Source organism: Taudactylus pleione, unplaced genomic scaffold (assembly GCF_031769625.1).
Source record: "Taudactylus pleione unplaced genomic scaffold, aTauple2 ptg000529l, whole genome shotgun sequence".
Classification (NCBI taxonomy): Eukaryota; Metazoa; Chordata; class Amphibia; order Anura; family Myobatrachidae; genus Taudactylus; species Taudactylus pleione.
This window is the reverse complement of record NW_028284931.1, coordinates 2,419,693-2,440,622: the sequence shown is the minus strand read 5'-3', so window position 1 is coordinate 2,440,622 and position 20,930 is coordinate 2,419,693. Positions and strand designations below refer to the sequence as shown.

Below are 20,930 nucleotides of genomic sequence, written 5' to 3'. Positions count from 1 at the left end.
TTCTGTTTTTGTTTTATTCCTTTTTGTGTATAAGGCGCCACAAAGCAGGAATGGCCATAATAAGGATGGAATCTTTTTGATGGTTTTATCTGCTTTCGTTACATTCTTTGCAATATAATATAACAGATACAAAAAGAGAAAGATTCCGCACAGAACAAATTCAACTCATAAACAAACCAACCATCTATTATTGGTGTACAAATTGCCTCATCAAATATTGTTGGTGGTGCTCCCAAAGCCCAATTGTGTATGTACAGAAGCAAAGAAGAAAAGTAGGGCTAGTCGCTGGGGCACTCTTGTGAATAATTATATATATTTTAAAATATAACTTTTAATATTCATCAATAAAATAATGCGGCACCATACATCCTGACCACAGTTGACAGATCATCTGTTGTAAACGTGGTTAAATAAAAAAATGCGGCAAAATATTTATTGGATCTCCATTTCACTGGGTATATAAATAGGAGATATTTAATGATGAACAGGTATGATTAAACACATTTGATTTAAGTGCTCTACCTGTGCGTGTCTAATCCCAATCAGCCTCTTTTGACCTACAGCACCTGGTATTCCCAGGTGGTCTCCCATCCAAGTACTAACCAGACCCATCACTTTTTAGCTACCAAGATCAGACGAGATTGGGCAATCAAGTGATGTATGGCTGTAGGTATAATAAAATGGGTCGCACCAGCACCTGGTCACAGCAATAACCTTAAATGTAGGGCTATCACAATGAATAGTCCATTTATTGTTTAAAATGCAGTGTTCAAAGAAAGTGAGGCATGAGCACACCTAATTTGTAACACATGAATTCATTGTAATATACATATACCGAGATTTATATAACGTGTAACAAAAGGTATGTAAATAAATAGCGAAATGTTATTCAGTTAATCCTATAGTTTGCTATGGTATAGCCATATGTTAAATCCTCACCAAATAAGGATTGGAACACAAATTGTATGTTCAAATGAGGCACTGTATCACAGATTATCCTTAATGCTTTAAATAGCTCATTCAGTTCTTATATTGTTAAACATCAAACTCAAAATTCCAAATGGTAAATAATCTAAATATAGATATCCACATGGGTAGTGGCTAGATAGATCAATTAATCCACTATCCAAGTATGTGGTATCCTCTAAGCAGAATAGCCTGAGTGTAAAGCTCATTCACTAACAGGACACGGAGGTGTTTCGCCTGACTGAGGGCTTGTTGATTTCATGCATTAGGTGAACAAGCCCTCAGTCGGGCAAAACGCACGTCCTATTTGATACATTATACTCTGCTAGGAGAATCAATCAGTGCACAAACGGACTCCTAGTTAACTCAGCACTGGGATTGGTATTGTATGAGCACACAATTTTGTTTGGGACCTCAGTGTCCAGTTAGTGAATGAGCTTTACACTCAGGCTATTTTGCTTAGAGGATACCATATACTTGGATAGTGGATTCATTGATCTATCTAGCCACTACCCATGTGGATATCTATATTTATAATTGTGAATACTATTCTTTTTCTTTCCTATGTACTCTAAACGAGAGGAAACTATAAAACTATAAAGCAAACTATAGGATTAACTGAATAACATTTCGCTATTTATTTACTTACCTTTTGGTACACGTTATATAAATCTCGGTATATGTATATTACATATTATATTATTATATTATGTATATTACAATTAATTCACATGTAACAAATTAGGAGTGCTCATTTATCACTTTCTTTGAACACTGCATTTTAAACAATAAATGGACTATTCATTGTGATAGCCCTACATTTATGGTTATTGCTGTGACCAGGTGCTGGTGCGACCCATTTTATTATACCTACAGCCATACATCACTTGATTGCCCAATCTCGTCTGATCTTGGTAGCTAAACAGTGATGGGTCTGGTTAGTACTTGGATGGGAAACTCCCTGGGAATACCAGGTGCTGTAGGTCAAAAGAGGCTGATTGGGATTAGACACGCACAGGTAGAGCACGTACACCAAATGTGTGTTTAATCATACCTGTTCATCATTAAATATCTCCTATTTATATACCCAGTGAAATGGAGATCCAATAAATATTTTTAATCATATTTACAACAGATGATCTGTCAACTGTGGTCAAGATGTATGGTGCCACATTATTTTATTGATGAATATTAAAAGTTATATTTTAAAATATATATAATTATTCACAAGAGTGCCCCAGCGACTAGCCCTATTTTGCTTCTGTACAATATCATATAACCTAAGCTTGTTCAGCATTTAATATCGGTGGTGTGCACATGCACAAAGGATAGAAATGGTATGTGCAAAGAATGCTCTACTACTGACTTAGGGGTAAATTTACTAAGGTCGAATTACATCGATTGGGGCAAAATCGGCTGTTAAAAGCATATTTGGAAGTTACTAAAGGCTAAACTCTTGCAACTTAGCTCCATTCAATGTCTAAATCTCGGCCAAGAACACCCGTAAATCAGACGGTTGCATGTTTTCGGACACATACACCATCGGTACAACTCGGCAGCACTTTGCCATAGAAAGCAATAGGACCTTGAAATTTACTAAGGATTCGCATTGTCATCACGGCTGATAAATAGTGCAAATTGGCTGCAAAAGATGCTAACACTAACCCCAAATAGAAATCTCAAATAAAACACCTTTTTCTATTTGAATTTTACATCTCAACATACTTACCCTTCACTGACAACTGTATTCCGGCTGACACAGAAGCATGGACAGATCAGCGAGATCTGTCTGTGCTTCTGTATTTAAAAAAAGGAAAACCTGTGTAAAAATGAACAAAAATTAAATGGAGTGGCCACCCCCCAAAAAACAACCAGCCCCGGGCTTTGGAGACCCAGTACTGGTTGTGCTATATACAGGGGGCAAATGACATAGGGGTCCCCTGTATTAAGCACAACCAGCATCAGGCTATTCAGAACCAGCCCTGGTTGTCAAAATACAGGGGACAAACAAAGTGTCCATTGTATTTAGCGCAACCAGTTTTTCAATAAAACATACATGCACACTCACCTATGTATCCCTGAAGCTCATTATGTCCATTTGTCCAGTAGGAATCCTTGGGGTACCTGAAAAAATGCATACTCACCTCTTACTATGCGTGGATCACGTCCTCTTCTGTCCACGTAAGCAACCAGGGCGTTGACAGAAAAACAAACCGAAAATCGCGTACATTAGTACAGAGGACGGTACTACCCAATGGCGGCTCAGGGGTGGGACTTCACTATAGAAATCCCGGTGCTGAGCGCGGCAAGCCTTCTGCCTCTCAGCCAATGAGCAGTTCCCACCATTGAAGTCAATGGTGAGAACCGCAAAGGTAACCTCGCAGTGTCAAGTGGACCTATTTTGAAAATCGTCTCCACTTGACCATCTCCGATTTTTATGAAATTTTGCATGAAGGCTGGTACATATGTAGAACTAACTTTGGTAAAGTTTCAGTTTACAGTATGCAATAGTAGTGGAGTTGTGGTCCTGGTAGTGGAGGTAGGTGAAACTGTCACCGACTTTGCGGTGCACAATCAGCAATGTTCAAGTAATTGCTGTGGCAGATCTATGAGAGCAAAAGTTGTGAAAGTGCACATGCTTATACAACTTTTGATGCTGATTTCAAAATTTGCTCCCTCGAGGCTTACAAAAAGAATTTTTTTTGACGGTACAAGGCCAAAAATCCATTATTTTAGTATGACATTAGTATAGCTAACTATCCAAGTGGACACCATCACAATAATAAAATAACATACTTTAAAAAGTTACTTAGTTCCTGTGATGTCATCTAAAATTGTTTTCACAAATCATTAAATTTTCTGCCATCTTTGACGTCCAATAGCAAAAAAGAAGCTCAACCGATTTTCTTGAAACAACATTAATTAAAAAGAGCAGACTTCAAACTACAACATACATTTTTTCTGGATAGGTGTTTTGCCTCAGAAGGGAGAAAACAGGTCACTTTCGGCTTACACAGTAATTAATATTATGCACAACGAGGCATGTTTAATTGTCTCTTACTATAAGGCAATGAGAGTTTGAATCTTGTAATTAGGCACAGCTATACAACTTTTAGTGCTCATTTTAAAATATTTATTTGGACACATAAAGACTAATATTTTTTGTTAATTAAGATGAAAGTTATCAAAAAATCAGTCATGACTACTTTGACAAGACCTATTTTAAATTATTAATTTGCAATAAAACTAATGTAACAATGTAATGTAATAATCAACGGCCTTTAGATAATCACATTTTGACAGCACATGACCTATTATACTGTGACAAAAACTTGTCTGGAATAAAGCAATTATTCCAATCAGAGAGTGGGGGCCCCTTGTCCACTTGACATGGAATGACCCATATTATACATGGCTAGTGTTGTGCACTAGTGTCACAGCCCTCCGGAGAGACCCCAGGATCAGACCCTGTCACTTACCTCTGTGGGCGCTGACCCGCGGCATCTTCCGGCTCCCACGCTGTGCTGCGGCGGCTCTGACAGGTCCCGCTGGTCTTCTCTCCTCACACCGCTGGCATTATACTTGGAGTCCAGTTACCCTCTGGTCCTGTCCGGATATCCAGCCATCCTCCATTATACTTGAAGTCCAGTTACCCTCCGGTCCTATCCGGATATCCAGCCGTCCTCCATTATACTTGGAGTCCAGTTACCTCCTGGTCCTAACCGGAATTCAGCCGTTTCTCAGTAACCAGTCATAAGTCCCTGCTGTCTATTCATTCATGCGTAGGAACTTCATCAAACCCAGTCTTCTCCAGAGAGCATCCGAGTCTAACAAGACAGGTTCAAGAGCCAGCCCGGGAACACAGACTCAAATTCCTTCGCCTGTGACAGTTTGCACTGGCCCAATGGGCTCGGCAAGTGGTCAGGAATCTGGAGTAGATTCCTCTCAGGATGTTCTATCACGTCTGGAGAGACAAGAAACTTCCCAAATGCAACTTATACAATTCATTCAGGATATGTTGTTTCGCTTGGATAGCATTCAAGCTGTATAGTCAAACCCTGCTCCAGTCAATGCTCAAGCTGCCATTTCTGCTTCTGAGTCATCCACGCCCTCAGCACCTCCAGCTCGACTCCATCTCGCACCTCCAAGCAAGTTCAATGGCATTCCCAAACTGTGCAAAGGTTTCCTGAACCAGTGCAAGATTCATTTCGAGCTCCAGCAGGCCAACTTTCCAACAGCCAAAACCAGAGTTGTTTACTTTGGGCCTGATTCAGACCCGCTCGCGAGCGCCGAGCGCTCACAAGCAGGTCGATGGTTCCCCAGTGTGCATGCGCACGACGGAGGCGGCTCCGTCGTGCACTTGCATGAGACCCGGATAGCGACGGGCAAGTCGTCGCTCCGGGTCTCGCTACAAAGGGGGCGTGCTGTCGATGGTGAGTGACAGCACGCCCCCTTTAGAGGGCGTGCCGGGGGCATGGCTGCCCAGATGGAGGCGTTCCCATGGGAACGCCTGCCATCTGGGGCCGGCCCCACTGACATCACAAGTGATGTCAGTGGGAGTGCTTTCGGCTCTGATAGAGCCGAAAGCACTCTAGGGCTTGCGGCAATGAGACAAGGGTCTCATCGCAAGCCTGATGGTCGCGATGGTCTTGACCATCGCGACCATCTTCGTGGCCGCTCGCTATAGCTGTGGGTGGTCACCCACAGGTATACGAGTGGCCAGGAGGCCGCTCTAAAAATTAAGAGGGACAGCCCTAATTCAGAGCGAGCGCTCTGTCAGAATGTCCGGCTCTGAATCAGGGCCATAATCACTATGCTTTCTGGGCAAGCACTTGGTTGGGCCTCTCCTCTCTGGGAAAAATCGGATCCTCTACTGTCTAACTACCCTGAGTTTGTCTCCACATTTCGCAGGATCTTTGATGAACCTGGAAGAACCACTTCCGCCTTGGGTTCAGAACTCAACTGGAATGAGGACGCTCCCATTGCGACCTTTTGGAGTGGGCTTTCGGAGAGGCCCAAAGATGATCTGGCTTCCCGTGACCTTCCGCCCAAATTAGATGAATTCGTCCAGGAAACGCCTCCTCCTAACTTATGACAGAGAGGTTAAGTTAGGCGTTGCCATTGACTCATCTAGGAAATCAGATTCCACCATCCAGGCTCAGTTGAAGCTTCCCCGAGGTCCTAAAGCTGTACTAGCTCTTTTGGATTCTGGAGCTGCAGGAAACTTTGTGACTACGGACTTTGTCCAAAAACATCGGATTCCCATTGAAGCATTGCCACGAGTCATCACTTTAACCGCCTTCGATGGTAGTCATATTTTTAGTGGAATCATCACTCATCGTACTAAACCACTTGAACTTACCATTGGGGTGCCCCATTCTGAGGAATTGTCCTTCCTAGTGATTCCCAAAGCCTCTCATTCTTTAGTTTTCGGCCTACCCTGGCTACAGAAACATTCACTACAAATTGAATGGTCAACTATGCAGATAACCTCCTGGAGATCTGTTTGTTTCAAGAACTGTCTCCATTAGGTAGTTCTTGTTCGATCTTCTGCTCTGCAGGTTCCTAAGGGTCTGCCCGAGCCCTATTTGGACTTCCAAGATGTTTTCAGTAAACAGAATGCCGATACTTTGCTTCCCCATCGAGATTGGGATTGTCCCGTAGACCTGATCCCAGGGAAAACTCCTCCCAGAGGACAAACATACCCATTATCCTTACCTGAGACCTAAGCCATGTTGGAGTAGATCACAGAAAATTTGAGTAAAGGTTTCATTCGACCTACCTCCCCAGCTAGAGCTGGATTTTTCTTCGTAAAAAAGAAAGATGGTGGTCTACGCCTCTGTATCGATTACAGAGGACTTAATGACATAACCATTAAGAATCATTACCCACTTCATCTTATAACCGAACTGTTTGACAGGGTCAAAGGAGCCACCATTTTTTTTTACCAAACTTGACTTAAGAGGAGCTTACAATCCAATTCTTTGTAAATGAAATTTTTAGGGATCTCCTTTACAATTGTGTGGTCATCTACTTGGACGACATTTTGTTTTTTTCTCAGGATCTGGGGAATCATCATGTTCTTAGGCTGTGCTCCAATCAAATTTTCTGTAAACTGGGGAAATGTCTGTTTGAAGATAATAAGGTACCCTTTCTGGGGTACATAATCTCTGGAACAGGTCTTCAGATAGATCCCTCAAAATTGCAAACCATTCTCGACTGGTCCCCTCCTTCATCTTTGAAATCTATACAGTGGTTCTTAGGTTTCGCCAACTATTATCGCAAGTTCGTGAAAGGATTCTCCACATTGGTGGCACCTATCACAGCTCTCACCTGCAAAGGAGCAGATCCAACCAAATGGTCCATAGAAGCCACCTCTGCCTTTCAACTTCTTAAACAGGAATTTTCAACTTCTTAAACAGCCGGATTTAACATGACCATTCATTCCGGAAGTAGATGCCTCCTCTGAGGGTGTCGGAGCTGTTCTCTCCCAGCGATTCGAATATGAGAAACTTCATCCCTGCGGGTTCTATTCTCGCAAATTTCTGCCAGCAGAGAGGAATTATTCAATTGGTGACCAAGAGCTGCTCGCAATAAAAATGGCACTCGAAGAATGGCGATATCTCTTAGAGGGGGCTCAATATCCAATCACCATACACACAGACCACAATAATTTATTGTATCTAAAGTCCACAAATTGTCTGAATCCTCGACAAGCCAGATGGGCAATGTTCTTTTCCAGATTCAATTTTAAGCTCTCCTATCGCCCTGGATCCCAAAATGGAAAGGCCAATACCCTCTTTCTCGCTCAATGGAGAGTGGTTCTGAGTTACCCATGGAACAGTTTAATCCGATCTTGGACCCAACTACTTTTGCTACTCCCAATGTGTCCCTGACGCCTCCTGTTCGGAAAACATTCGTCACTCCTAATCTCCACAAGAAGTTATTACATTGGGCACATGCTTCTTGCTTCTCTGGACATTTGGGAATGGACAAAACTCTTGAGTTCATCCAGCGATCTTATTGGTGGCCTTCAATGAAAATGGACGTAAGATCTTATGTTTCTTAATGTGTCAAGTGTGCTCAGCACAAAGTGCCCCGACAGGCTCCACCTGGGCAACTTCAACCACTAGCCATTCTACTACAGCCCTGGACGCATTTGTCAATGGACTTAGGGCCTGATTCAGAGATGCTCGCAAAAAGTTATCTCTACAACTATTTTCTGACATTTGGAAAAAGGTTAATTCTGCTATGACCAAAACCTCAGCCCGATTCAAGAGATTCGCTAAAAGCAAAGGACGGGCTGTTCCAAGTTTTCAATCTGGAGATATGGTCTGGCTCTCTACTCGTAAATTTAGACTCCAAGTTCCTTCAATTAAAGTGGCTCCCCTTTTCATTGGTCCATTCCCGATAACCAGAGTTCTAAATCCAGTGGCCTACAAATTGAAATTACCACCATTTCTTCGAATTCCCAATTCCTTTCATATTTCTCTCCTGAAACCACTGATCCTAAACAGATTCCATAAGGTTCTTTCCATAGTTTCTAATGTACACACTCAACGAGGAGAAGAATTCAAAGTTGAAAGAATACTGGACTCTTGTTGTCGTTATAATCGTCTCCAATATCTCATCGATTGGAAAGGATATGGTCCAGAGGAAAGATTTTGGATAAACTCTTCCGATGTTCATGCACCTTGTCTCATCACGGCATTTCATGTGAAGTTCCCTTTAAAACCAAAAAAGTGTCCAGTGGCCACTCATGGAAAAGGGGTTACTGTCACAGCCCTCTGGAGAGACCCCAGGATCAGACCCCGTCACTTACCTCGGCGGGCGCTGACCTGCGGCGTCTTCCAGCTCCCACGCTGTGCTGCGGCGGCTCTGACAGGTCCCGCTGGTCTTCTCTCCTCACACCGGTGCCTGCGCTCTCCCTGTAGCAGGCTGGCGTTCCACAAGCTCTGGCAGCTGCTCTCCATGGAGGTTGGGCGCTGCCATCTTGGATTTTCCCATGTGACGCCGCATCCTCCAATGAGGCAGCTCCTACACGGTTTCAACCAATCAGCTTCCTGCAGCCTCTATAAAGGAATTCCTGCTGCAGTAACAGGTTGCCAGTGCAACAGGACTCTTTTTTTTTAATCAAATTTTCTTTATTGAAGCATAATAATTGTATACAGCATTACAAAAGTACACATTCAAAATAGATATTCATATAAACAATAACACAATTATAACAAACATAAAAGAGAAAAAGGGTCAATATGGAATATCTGATACGATGAAATAATCAGTAAAATATCTTCATCAATAAGTCATTGCAATACAGTTAATAAAACAATATATATATATATATATATATATATATATATATATATATACATACATACATACACACACGGAAAACATTGACAAATTCGTATTATAAGATATGTGATATGTAACATGTATGTAAGCCCGGGCTCCTGACATCTTCTCAAAACTCCCAACAGAATCATTTTATATGTTAAAGTGATATTGGGGGATCATTTGCACAAATACGTGATTCATACCAAAGTGTGTTTCTAAAACATTTCTCTAATTGTTCCTTCAATGATTGAGACAACGTTTCGATGTAACTTTCCCAAGTGGAAAAGAACATTTCCGTGAACTTTTCTTTCTGGAGCGTGGCCTCAAGCCACTCCATCCGAAAGATGTGGAAAAGTTTTCCCTGAAACATCGTTAGTGTAGGTGCAGTGGCTTGTAACCATATTTGTAAAATGCATTTCTTTGCTGCCGCTGAGATAATAGTTAATAGTTTCTTAACCCCTCTTGGTACTTTAGTTTCCGTAGGTGTGATACCGAAAATTGCCCACTCAGGTGTTAATGGAAGGCAATTCACCAGGTATAATTTCCCACCAAAACCCAAAAGCCACGTATAATTGGGAAGTTCCAGAGACAGTGCATCAATTCCGAATCCTGTGCTCCGCAACGAAGACAGTTAGAATTCTCCAACAGTCCCATTACATGTCTACGATGAGGGGTGAGATAGGTTCTATGTAGTATATTTAAGAAAAGTTCTGTGTAAGAAGTTGCTGGCACTAGCTTGACCGATTGTTCAAATCGTAATAAATGCTCTATGGATAAAGACGGAAAGTATTCTTTCCACTGTGCTAAACCTCTATGTTGAGTATTGTAATCTAGAGTGTTATGTAAGAACAAGTAATGTTGTGATATGGCCTTGTTTTGAGGGTTCTCCGTAGTGAGGAACGTATCTAGGTAATTTATATAATCATTTGGGGCTAATTTTCTGGAGAGTTGAGCCATATAGTGTTGTGCTTGGTAGTGTGACAGGGGTGAGGCACTAACAATTGGGTATTTCTCTCTAATTTGGGTTAATGTTAAGGGTTGGGTTAATGTTAAGGGTTTTCTTAAAGTGATGTCCATCAATTGTCTGATAGAAGTGATTCCTCCCGCATTACCCTGTAGAAAATTTTGTTGTGTAGAAGTGGGAGGTGTAAAGAAAAATATGGGTTCAATAAACGTTTGTGGCATAAAATATGCCATAGCTTTCTGGTAGTCATTAGAAGGGGATTGGTTTGAATCGATTCTGGTATTCCCTCATCATGTAGATGTAAGAAGGATATAATGTTGATATTGCCCTGAAAGGCTGTTTCCAACGTCGTGATGGCATATTGATTTTTATTGTGAATCCAATCTCTTAGATAACGGAGATGTGCAGCATGCCCATACAAAGTAATATTTGGCATATAGATGCCCCCATTCGATTTGTGTTGATGAAGATGCACCATACTAATTCTGGCCCTGCCACCCTTCCATAGGAATGTTCTCATCAGTTTTTCTATTTCTGCTGTGTCCCTTTTGGTCAGTAAAATAGGAAGAGACTGGAGTGGATAGAGGAGTCTAGGAAATAGAATCATCTTTATTAAATTGGCACGACCCATATAAGAAATATTGAGGTGTTTCCATCTTTCAATGTCTTGTTTGATACTATGTAAAATATGTTTCATATTGATTGTGTATAGGTTTTGCAGGTATTTAGGTAACTGGATCCCCAGATAAGAAATACATTTAGTTGTCCATTCAATTGGAGTTTCTCTAAACCAAGATGGCCTCACACAGCCCTTTTTCAAATAAAGTGCCTTTGATTTTTAAAAATTTACTTCAAAGTCGGAAACTGATCCAATTTCCGAAATTCGCCTTATTAACGAGCTGAGTATTCTCCGGGGTTCAGAGATAAATAAGAGAACGTCATCTGCAAATGCCGACATTTTAACATTTTCTGTACCAACCATAATTCCCTTAAAGTGTGTCCAGCTTTGCAATATTCTTAACATAGGGTCCAGTGCCAGGTTAGAAAGCATAGGGGAAAGTGGGCAGCCCTGTCTAGTGCCCCTAGTCATCGTTAGTCTGTCCCCTATAGTTCCATTAATAAGCAGGGATGTTGTTGGTTGTGTGTAAAAAAATTTGATAAGTGACTGAAACACTGGGCCAAATCCCCTTCTATCCAGAATCGCATGGAGATAAGACCATGAGACCATATCAAAAGCCTTGGTGGCATCAAGACTCAAGAGCAAAGATGGGGTCTCAGGTTGCACATTAGCTGCCATTACTGTTGCTATTGCGGTGCGTATGCCTTTCACTGAATGTCTTCCTTTTGTAAAGCCTAATTGATGAGGGGTAAGTAGGGCAGCAAAGAAAGTCTGAAGGCGATTTGCCAATATTTTAGCTAATATTTTGAAATCAATATTTAGCAAGGTGATTGGGCGATATGACGACATTAAAGTCATGTCTTTATTAGGTTTCGGGATTAAAGAAGTATATGCTTGATTAAAATTTGGGTAACAAGGGGTATCCTCTCTTATTTTTTTAAATAACGCACATAGGGTTGGGACCATCTCATGTTGCAATATTTTGTAATATTCTACTGAATAGCCGTCAGGGCCTGGAGATTTGTTAAGGTGCATGGAGGAGATTGTAGCAGATATTTCAGTTTCGGTGATATCGCTTTCTAGAGGTGTTAAGCATGGCAATGCTGCTTCATCCAATATTTTTGTCAATAGGGCAGGATCATGGGTATTCGCGGTATACAGGTTTTTGAAATATTCCTGAAATGTTTTAGTTATGTCTGTGTTCTTAGTAAGTAATAACTGTGTATGAGTGTCTCTAATGGCAGTTATATGGTGCCTTTTTTTAAAACTTTTTGTCATATTTGCCAACAATGTGCCGGTCTTATTGCCCCATTTAAAGTACTTTTGTTTCGTATGATCTAGTTTTGTTTGTGCCTGTGCAAGCACAAAACTATCTAAAAGTTGTTTTGCTTCTAGGTATGTCGATTGAGTGGCTGGAGTTGGTTGGGAAATATAATCCGTCAATGTTATTTGTAGGTTTCATTGTAATTCTACATATTGTGCCTTGTTATCTTTATTTCTCTTTGCTATGTAAGATAGGATATGTCCACGCATTACCGCTTTGAATGTTTCCCAGAATAAAATGGGGGTATCCCAGTGTTCTAAATTATTATCTATAAAATCTGTCCATTTTGTCACCAAATATTTACGGAATTGTTCAGAATTATACAGATATGATGGAAAACGCCATAGGAAGGAGTGGGAATAATTGGATTTTATAGCCAAAGTTATTGATACTGGTGCGTGGTCAGATATTGCAATGTCCCCTATTGGGGTAGTTACTATGTCAGAAAGAAGGGTTGTGGATATTAAGATGTAGTCTATTCGTGAAAAAGATCCGTGAACTGCTGAGTAGAAAGTATATGATCTGTCCGTGCAATTATGTAGTCTCCAGACATCCGTTACATTATGATCATTCATAAGTTGTGGAACATGTGTCCAATGAGTGGCTAAATGGTTTGCTGGAGTTGATGATTTATCTATCATTGGGTTGGCTACTGTGTTCAAATCTCCTCCTGTTATTAAATTAAAATTGACTCTGCTATGTAATAGTTGAGTTACAGATTGAAAAAAGGCCTGTTGGTCATTATTAGGGGCATATAGGTTTAGTAATGTGTATTTGGTGTCATAAATTTGAATGTCCACCAATATATAGCGTCCCTCTGGATCTGAGGTAGAAAATAGTATGGTGTATGGTAAATGTCTAGCAAGTAGGATAGCTACACCTCTAGTTTTTGTACGGTATGAGGCCAATAAACACTCATTAATCCAACAGTCCTTTAAAATAGAATCATCACCCTGTTTCCAGTGAGTCTCTTGTAGGAACGTTATGTCAGGTTTTAGTTTTTTTAATGACATAATTTTTTTTTGCGTTTAAGTGGTGTGTTGAGACCCCCTACATTCCAAGAAGTAACCTTGATGTTTTGAAATAGTTGAGAGTCAGAAGATGTCATAGTGTTTATGGAGGCAGTCATCCAACATCTATGCTAAAGGGTAAACCTAAAAGGTATATTATAAAAATAACCAAATCCCCCCTGTCCCAGCCAGCAGAGAGAATTAATTGTAAATATGACAAAAAATTTGAACTCGAGCTTGGTTCATAGAACAACACCGTATCATTGAAATACTTCAAATATAAAATATGCTTCAAAACTTTTTCATATCTTTTCCTAACCAACATCTTTTTATACCGAGTCTGAATAAATTTCTCAGACCTCGGTGGGTATATAACAACAAAAAACTATTTAAACAAAACAAATAACAATATAATGTAAATAAAGACATGAAGTGGGATGTGCCATTCACCAAAAATTTCCATATTTTTACAGAATACATAGAAACAAAACACAAAAGGAGAATAATGGAATTTGTTAAAGAAACATCAAATCACCAATCAATTTTTAAGTATTAATAGAAGAATTCAAGCGAGAATGATTAGGTGAATTTCTGGGAGAGAGAATCGGAAAAAAATGTGTACGTGCTTTTTCAGGGCTATCAAAAAATAGTGTATGGCCATTGGGGGTCATTCAGACCCGCTCGCGAGCAAAGGACGCTCGCAAGCGGGTCGATGTTGCCCCACTGCGCATGCGCACGACGGTCTATGTGCTCTCTCTATTTGAGGTATCCCTACATCATCTTGGATATCAAGAGTTGTGATTAAGGTTTTTCCCAAATATTCGAACAAAGCAGATCCCTTTACCTGTTCAGGTATGCCTATAAACCTCAGATTGTTACGTCTGTGCCGATTTTCCAAATAGTCGACCTTTTCTAGTAGCAACTTGTGGGAAGTTACATAGGAATCGTGTGATTTTTGTAAAGTATGCAAATGATCTTCCACGTCACTCGTTCTCTGCTCAACAGCGTCTAATCTATTAGAATTTTCCGATATTTTGGATAAAGCTGTATCTAGAGAGGTTTGAATTTTATCTAGCCTCTTATCAATTTTAGGGACAAATTGATCCAATTTTTCCTCCATTTTTGGAAGAAAATCAAGGAATTTCTCATCCATTAAAGGTTTAAGTGTTTCAAATTTTTCATCTATTTTAGGCATGATAGCGCTTAGCAATGCAACCGCTATGTCTGGGTTTGGGACTACAGAATCAGTTTTCCTCATATCAGATTGATCAACAGGTGAAGTCTGTGTGGCAGAAGAAGGGGAAGCACCTGCCTTCGCAGGGGTTTTATTTGGTTTAACCATCGTGCGAGAAGATGTTCTCTGTAGTAGTGGAGGTATGGATTTAGTAAAATATTTCTCCATATACCAAATACAATTTTTTGAAAATAGCAAAAGGTCAAAATAGATGCTATAAACTATAATATTCCACCTAAAACCAAAATACTTATGGGTTGTGTTGCGAACAGTAGGTGGCAGCAGTTGTATAACAAATAAAATTCACCTTCCTAACAGATTAAGGCCCTCATTCAGAGCCGTACGCTCTGAGCAGAGCGCACGCTCTGCATGAGGGCCGGGCTCCATTTTCATGGAGCGTCCTCCTGGACGCTCGTATAGCTGTGGGTCACCACCCACAGGCTATACGAGCGTGCATTTTGATGGCCGCGATGGTCGTGACCATCGCGACCATCGAAATTGCGAGCCGGAGCCTGCGGTTGAGGTTTTCAACCGCAAGCTCCGGAGTGATTTTGGCTCTATCAGAGCCAAAATCACTCCAACTGACATCACTAGTGATGTCAGTGGGCCGGCTTCTGACGGGAGGCATTCCCGTGGGAACGCCCCCGTCAGGGAGGCACGCCCCCGGCACGCCCACCAAAGGGGGCGTGCTGTCAATCAACATTGACAGCACGCCCCCTTTGATCGGACACAACGAGCGAAGGAAAGTCCTTCGCTCGTCGTGTCTGGCGCATGCGCACGACGGAGCTCCCTCCGTCGTGCGCATGCTCAGTGCAGACCATCGACCCACTTGCGAGCGGACAGCCGCTCGCGAGTGGGTCTGAATCAGGCCCTAAGCTAGCTTTAAATGTATGTCAGAGAAAGGGGAAAAAGAAAAATATGATCAGAGAATATATGACCAGAAATAAGTGGCCAGGATAAAATATACAATAAACACTTCAACAACAATACATGGTTGTCACTGTAAGTATGTAATAAGTATACTCACAAAACCCCTGTAATATACAGTAAATCGAGCATACAGTTCACCTATGTCACTTCAGCAAAGCAGGGTTTGAAGGTGGGAAAATAATGAAGTCCAGAACCCTTCAAGAATATGGTGGTCAACAGCAACCCCTTCGACCCTCTGGACTCCCTGTAAATGGCAGAAGGGACCACACAGCTTCACCCAGCCACAGGAAAAATTAGTAGCAGAGACCTGCACAAACCATCAGAAGGGGACACAGCCGTCGTCAGAACAGGTTTGCCGCGTGTGAACGGGGGAAAATGCCAGGGAATTTCCACAGGTGACACTCCGATTCCAGGGACACCGGAGGCAGCCGCTGACTCCACGGCAATCACAAGGGTCCAGCAGCAGTGGCACCAGATAAGCCCAGTGGATGGGGCCGATTAACGACCCGATTACTACCAGGCTCCTGAGCTCTCAGTCAGTGATGGTATGCCCCTGGACCGCACACACTGTTGATAGGAGGGACAGATAGGGGACACTATCGCTGATGCTGGTGAGTCACCACCCACAGGATAATAGCAGAGGTGTTGTCAATCACCACCACGATACCCCAACAAAGGGGAGCCAGCCGCGCTGCTTCAGCAGGGAAGAGCCAGGATGCAGGGAGGATGACAGTGCCGGGAAGTGCTCCGAAAATCTGTGGTCACCGCTCCGCATCGGGTATCCACAGTATGCTGGCTGAGATGGGTGTCAGACCCTTGAGGACAGGATCCGCACCACGCTTTCTCCAGATCCCGGCGGAGAGGCAACCTCCTCACTGCCGTCCCTCCAGTAGAACCAGGCATCTGTGGCTAACGGAGGAACCGCTGATTCGCCTACAGGTAAGCGGCACTTGGGGTGACAGCGATCATAAGGTGTCCCGCACCACTTCCAGGGGGAGCAATCTTCTGCACCAGGTATTAAAGACGCCCAGCGTTGTGGTGCTCCGTGTCCAGACCCCGTTCGGTAGGGGTATCAGTAAGGACAGTCCCACAATGGTGTACTGGCTTAAGATGGCGCAGAGTGTTTTCACGCCAAGGGTGCCACACTGTGTGGCCGGACTCCGGGGATAAATATGCGCTCCGTTCTGGCTATTAAACGTTCCCAGGCTGTCCCATGTATATTCCCCTGTCCAGGGGAACACTTGTGGTCAGTGATACTTCGCCTAAGTGAGCAAAATTTAGCCAAGTAGATATGCCAGGTACGGAGCTGAGCTAAAACGCGACCAACTCAGTTGCCCCGCCCACTGGAAGTCCGCAACAGGACTCTTAACCTTGTCTAAGTGAACTTCCATACTGCGCTTCATTTGCATTCCAGCTGATTCTTCAGTGCTGTGTGCGACCAGCCGTCCTCCATTATACTTGGAGTCCAGTTACCCGCCGGTCCTGTCCGGATATCCAGTCGTTTCTCAGTAACCACTCATAGGTCCCTGCTGTCTATTAGTTCCTTCATGCGCAGGAACTTCATCAAACCCAGTCTTCTCCAGAGAGCATCCAAGTCTAACAAAACAGATTCAAGATCCAGCCTGGGAACACAGCCTCAAATTCCTTTGCCTATGACAACTAGTATATCCTGAGCCTGGTAGCAGTAGTTAGCATACACAGATATGTAGAGCACTGATATTTTATCTCCATAGCACAGTGCAGTTGAACTTAGGGGCTGATTCAGCCCATTTGCTAGGCTGCGTTCACACGTAGCCTGCTGATGTTTGCAATGTGCACATGCGTACAAGACACAGTGTTCGTGCGCGAACTAGTCCATGTGATCGAGAGGCGTTTGCACCCTGTACATAGATGCCTCACTAGAACGAGTGACAGGACTAGCTGTTTGTGGGTGGTGATGGGTTGGTCAAAAGAAACTGGGGTGTGGTGGTGCAAACGCAGGCGTGTCTGTGCATCCTAACACCATTTCAGGGGCATGCATAATTAAGATGCATCGTCATAATACACGTCACATGGTTGTATTACACACTGCAGCACTCGCAGTGCTTGCGGTAGGGTATGTGCTGCGTATGAGTCTGATGTTACCGATTGTTAAATACATGAAGGGCCTACCAGGGGAATGCAATGTCAGGGGCCCGCTGAAAAACTGCTATTGATACCCCTAAATCTATATACCCAAAATGACACTGTTTAGCACTACAAGTCGCATAAGAAATAATTGCTTTCCAATCCAATTGTGGTTCCAAAGCACAAAAAGTTATATTATTCAATGAAAAGTATAACACTCTGTGATCTATACAATTAGCGCAAAAAGCAAGTAAATACAAAAGGTACAAGCCGATACATACGCTTGCGCACTGGTCCCAGTATACAGTCGTCTCTCCAGAAGCCTGTGGTCATCCAAGAAGAATGACTGTATACTATAACCAGTACCCAGGCTATATACCTTACAGAACAAAGAGACTAGTTAACAGATTTCCATTGGGTCTTGCTCCTGGACATTCTGGTACGATGCAGGTAATTGGACAGTTCATACAGCATCACTAGGGGTATGTCCCAGTTCCTCAGACGTTGCTTTGTGTGGTTTTCCCGTCAAAGAACTGGTTTAAACTAATAAAAAACACTACATACAGATATACATTCTAACCTCTAATGTCCTATAATTCATATCTTGCAGATGCATGATGCGATCTCCTTGCCAATAGAACCGGAGATCTGCAAAAAAACAGTGATTTAGAATGGTGCCAAACATGACTTGTCTCCTAGTCTCTATACCTTAAACATATACTTTACATTTCATAACGTAAGTATTAGCTAATAAAACCTCTAATATTAAGCTTAATGTTTGGGAACCTTTTTATAAGTGATTACATGTGTGAGAGTGAGAATATTGTATAAATTAGCTAGTATGCCTTGTGTGTCTCTGTGTTTTGTGCTTATCTGTGCTTTGATGAACCGCGCAACTGTGCGTTGTGTGTCTTGTATATTTTATATGTGTTTAATGTGAGTATAGGTTTTGATAGGACTTTCAACAATAAGTGGTAGCAAAGCAGACGCACGACGCTAATAATCAAATATAGCATCGTACGCAATGGTTTCGTGCTGACGATGCAAGATGACATCGTCAGGGGCGACACAAAATGGCGTTGCCAGATATTAATTTAAGATTTGGTCTCAGGCAATCATCCGGCTTTGACAGTCCACCCTTTGATAGCAACCAAAATGCTATCACACGCTAATCTTAATCTATTCAGTCATACAATATAAAATATTATTCAATGCTATATTATGGGATGGCACAATTTGGTCATTAACCAACAATAATTCGCCCCTGGGAGGGACATAAAACTACCCTTATACGCACAAAGCGGATCTCGGAAGATCCTGGGAAAGATGTGGGGATGCACCTAACCTATAAAGGAAGTCTTGAAGGGGATAGGGACTTACATTATTTAAGATGTTTAAAATAACATTTAATAATACATTTTATGCATGGCTAAATCTATACATCATCTGATGGTACATTATAGTTCAGGATTGTAATGCAGTTCTTCATTTACCTTGGTATTCATATCATCATCATTTCATTCTCCCAGTATACCTTAGCATTACATTTTCTACACTTCAACACAGTAGGAACACATCTGACACATAAGCCAATTACTAAGATGACAACCAATATGAGGCTCAGGAGCTTACCTACTCTAGCAACCATTTCCTGGACCCACCCTCCTAGACTGGAGAACCATTTTACAGGGTTCAACCACGTGAACCACTCTTATACCTGTTCCTCCACCTCAGTCAATGAGGCATTATGGTTCTTTCGAAATTCCCATTTCAGCTGCAGAATCTCATCTATCTTCCGGTCTATCACCTCTTTGGGATCACTAGTATTATTTGTGCTGTAAGTGCAACACTTGACACCAATTTATGTGGCCAGTGTCACACAGTATCCACCAGTTACAGCTGTTAAATAATTTAACACTAGTCTATGTTGCACAAGTTCTTTCTTATAGGCCTGTAGCTCCTTACCTGTGTACCTGAACGTGTCATCATACATCTCGGTGATATTATCTATTAATTTAGCAAGGTCTTGGATGTATCTAAAGTTTAAAGTACCCCGAGCGATCCTGGTGGGATCTAATGCACCAAAATTTGGAAACCAGTTGTTTTGATAATCAACTGTGTGGCTGTATGTACATCACCAGGTATCATGTTTCTTTTGTCTCTGTGTTCATACTGTGTATGAAGATATGGTGATGGTGTGTTTTTATGAATACCAAGCATTTCACCATATGTAAGGGTCACGACCTCTGGGAGTACCCTTCCCAGATAACAAACCTTCAGAACTCAGAGTGAGCCACTTGTACACTTTCCTTCCACATATAAAATACACATCGTCTGGGAGTACATAAGGGATAGAATGCATCATTACCATTAAACACATTTCTCTGACAAAGGATCCTATCCCAGGTTTTCCCATTTGACTGAAACACGTCTCTGGTTGTATAATATCTGCACAGTACCCTACTGGTACTCTGCCAACCATTTCTTTGATGGGACTGCGAGTATATCTATACCGGAAATATCTCCCACTGTAAGTAATGTTATGTACAAGTTTATCATCTAGTGGTCTACTATCAGCTCTGTGTGAAAAAGTCATTGTCTGATTGTTCCCGATCACCTCCCAGCTTCCTGGTTTATTGTAATTGGTGAAGTTTAAACATAAGAGAGTTCTATCTACTTGGTACGGGTGAAGCTTAAAATTTGGAGGTTTGGACTTAACGAATTTCCCATCCAGCATTTTCCCCTTATGTAATCCAAGAACCTCAGAGACATTTAACGGGAGTGGTACTAACCCTACATTATGTTGTCCCTGAGGCACATGAGTGCAAACCCAATACTCAGTCTGGTTTAAGACCTTACCACTAAGGAATGGTAATCCTCTAAAGGATGCTCTCCCAAATACAGAATACTCTTGGACTGGCATCGTTGGATGCACTTTTCATCAATTAGGGATCCACAGTTCGCACACATACAGTATTCCTCAGACAATAGACCTTCACACTGACTCCGAGTTTCTAGGATGACAGATCTCTTAAATACTGTACTAAGTTTTGCCAGATACCACCCTGATGGTTTTATCGCTCCTTCTCCTGACCCCACTCCATCGATATCACCATCAACCTCCCTCTCAGTCATCTGTCCTCCGTCACAGAAACAAAAAATCCCAAAACAAATGAGTGTGATGAGAACCCGGGAAGGAAACACAAACACAACCCCAGCCCGCCACTCCATTGCTGGAATAGTGGTCTGCAAATTTCCCTAGCTCAGGTATTTCACTGCAATCTCTAACTCTCCCGGAACAGGCTCGCAATCAACAGGTCCACGTTATCTGTCTCGACTCCGCCTTGTATCTTCTCCGGGTGATTGACCTTTCTGCAGTGAGTAGAATGGACCCAGGTATCTCTCTCTGCTACTTTCAACGATGTCGTACTTGTCAG

At 42.1% G+C, this 20,930-nt stretch overlaps 2 pseudogenes; one reads left to right on the top strand and one right to left on the bottom strand.

The window, feature by feature from the left end:
• Window positions 1-554: 554 nt before the first annotated feature.
• On the bottom strand, window positions 555-672 carry LOC148501181 (5S ribosomal RNA; annotated as a pseudogene).
• A 1,162-nt stretch (window positions 673-1,834) lies between these two features.
• On the top strand, window positions 1,835-1,952 carry LOC148501180 (5S ribosomal RNA; annotated as a pseudogene).
• Window positions 1,953-20,930: the final 18,978 nt, after the last annotated feature.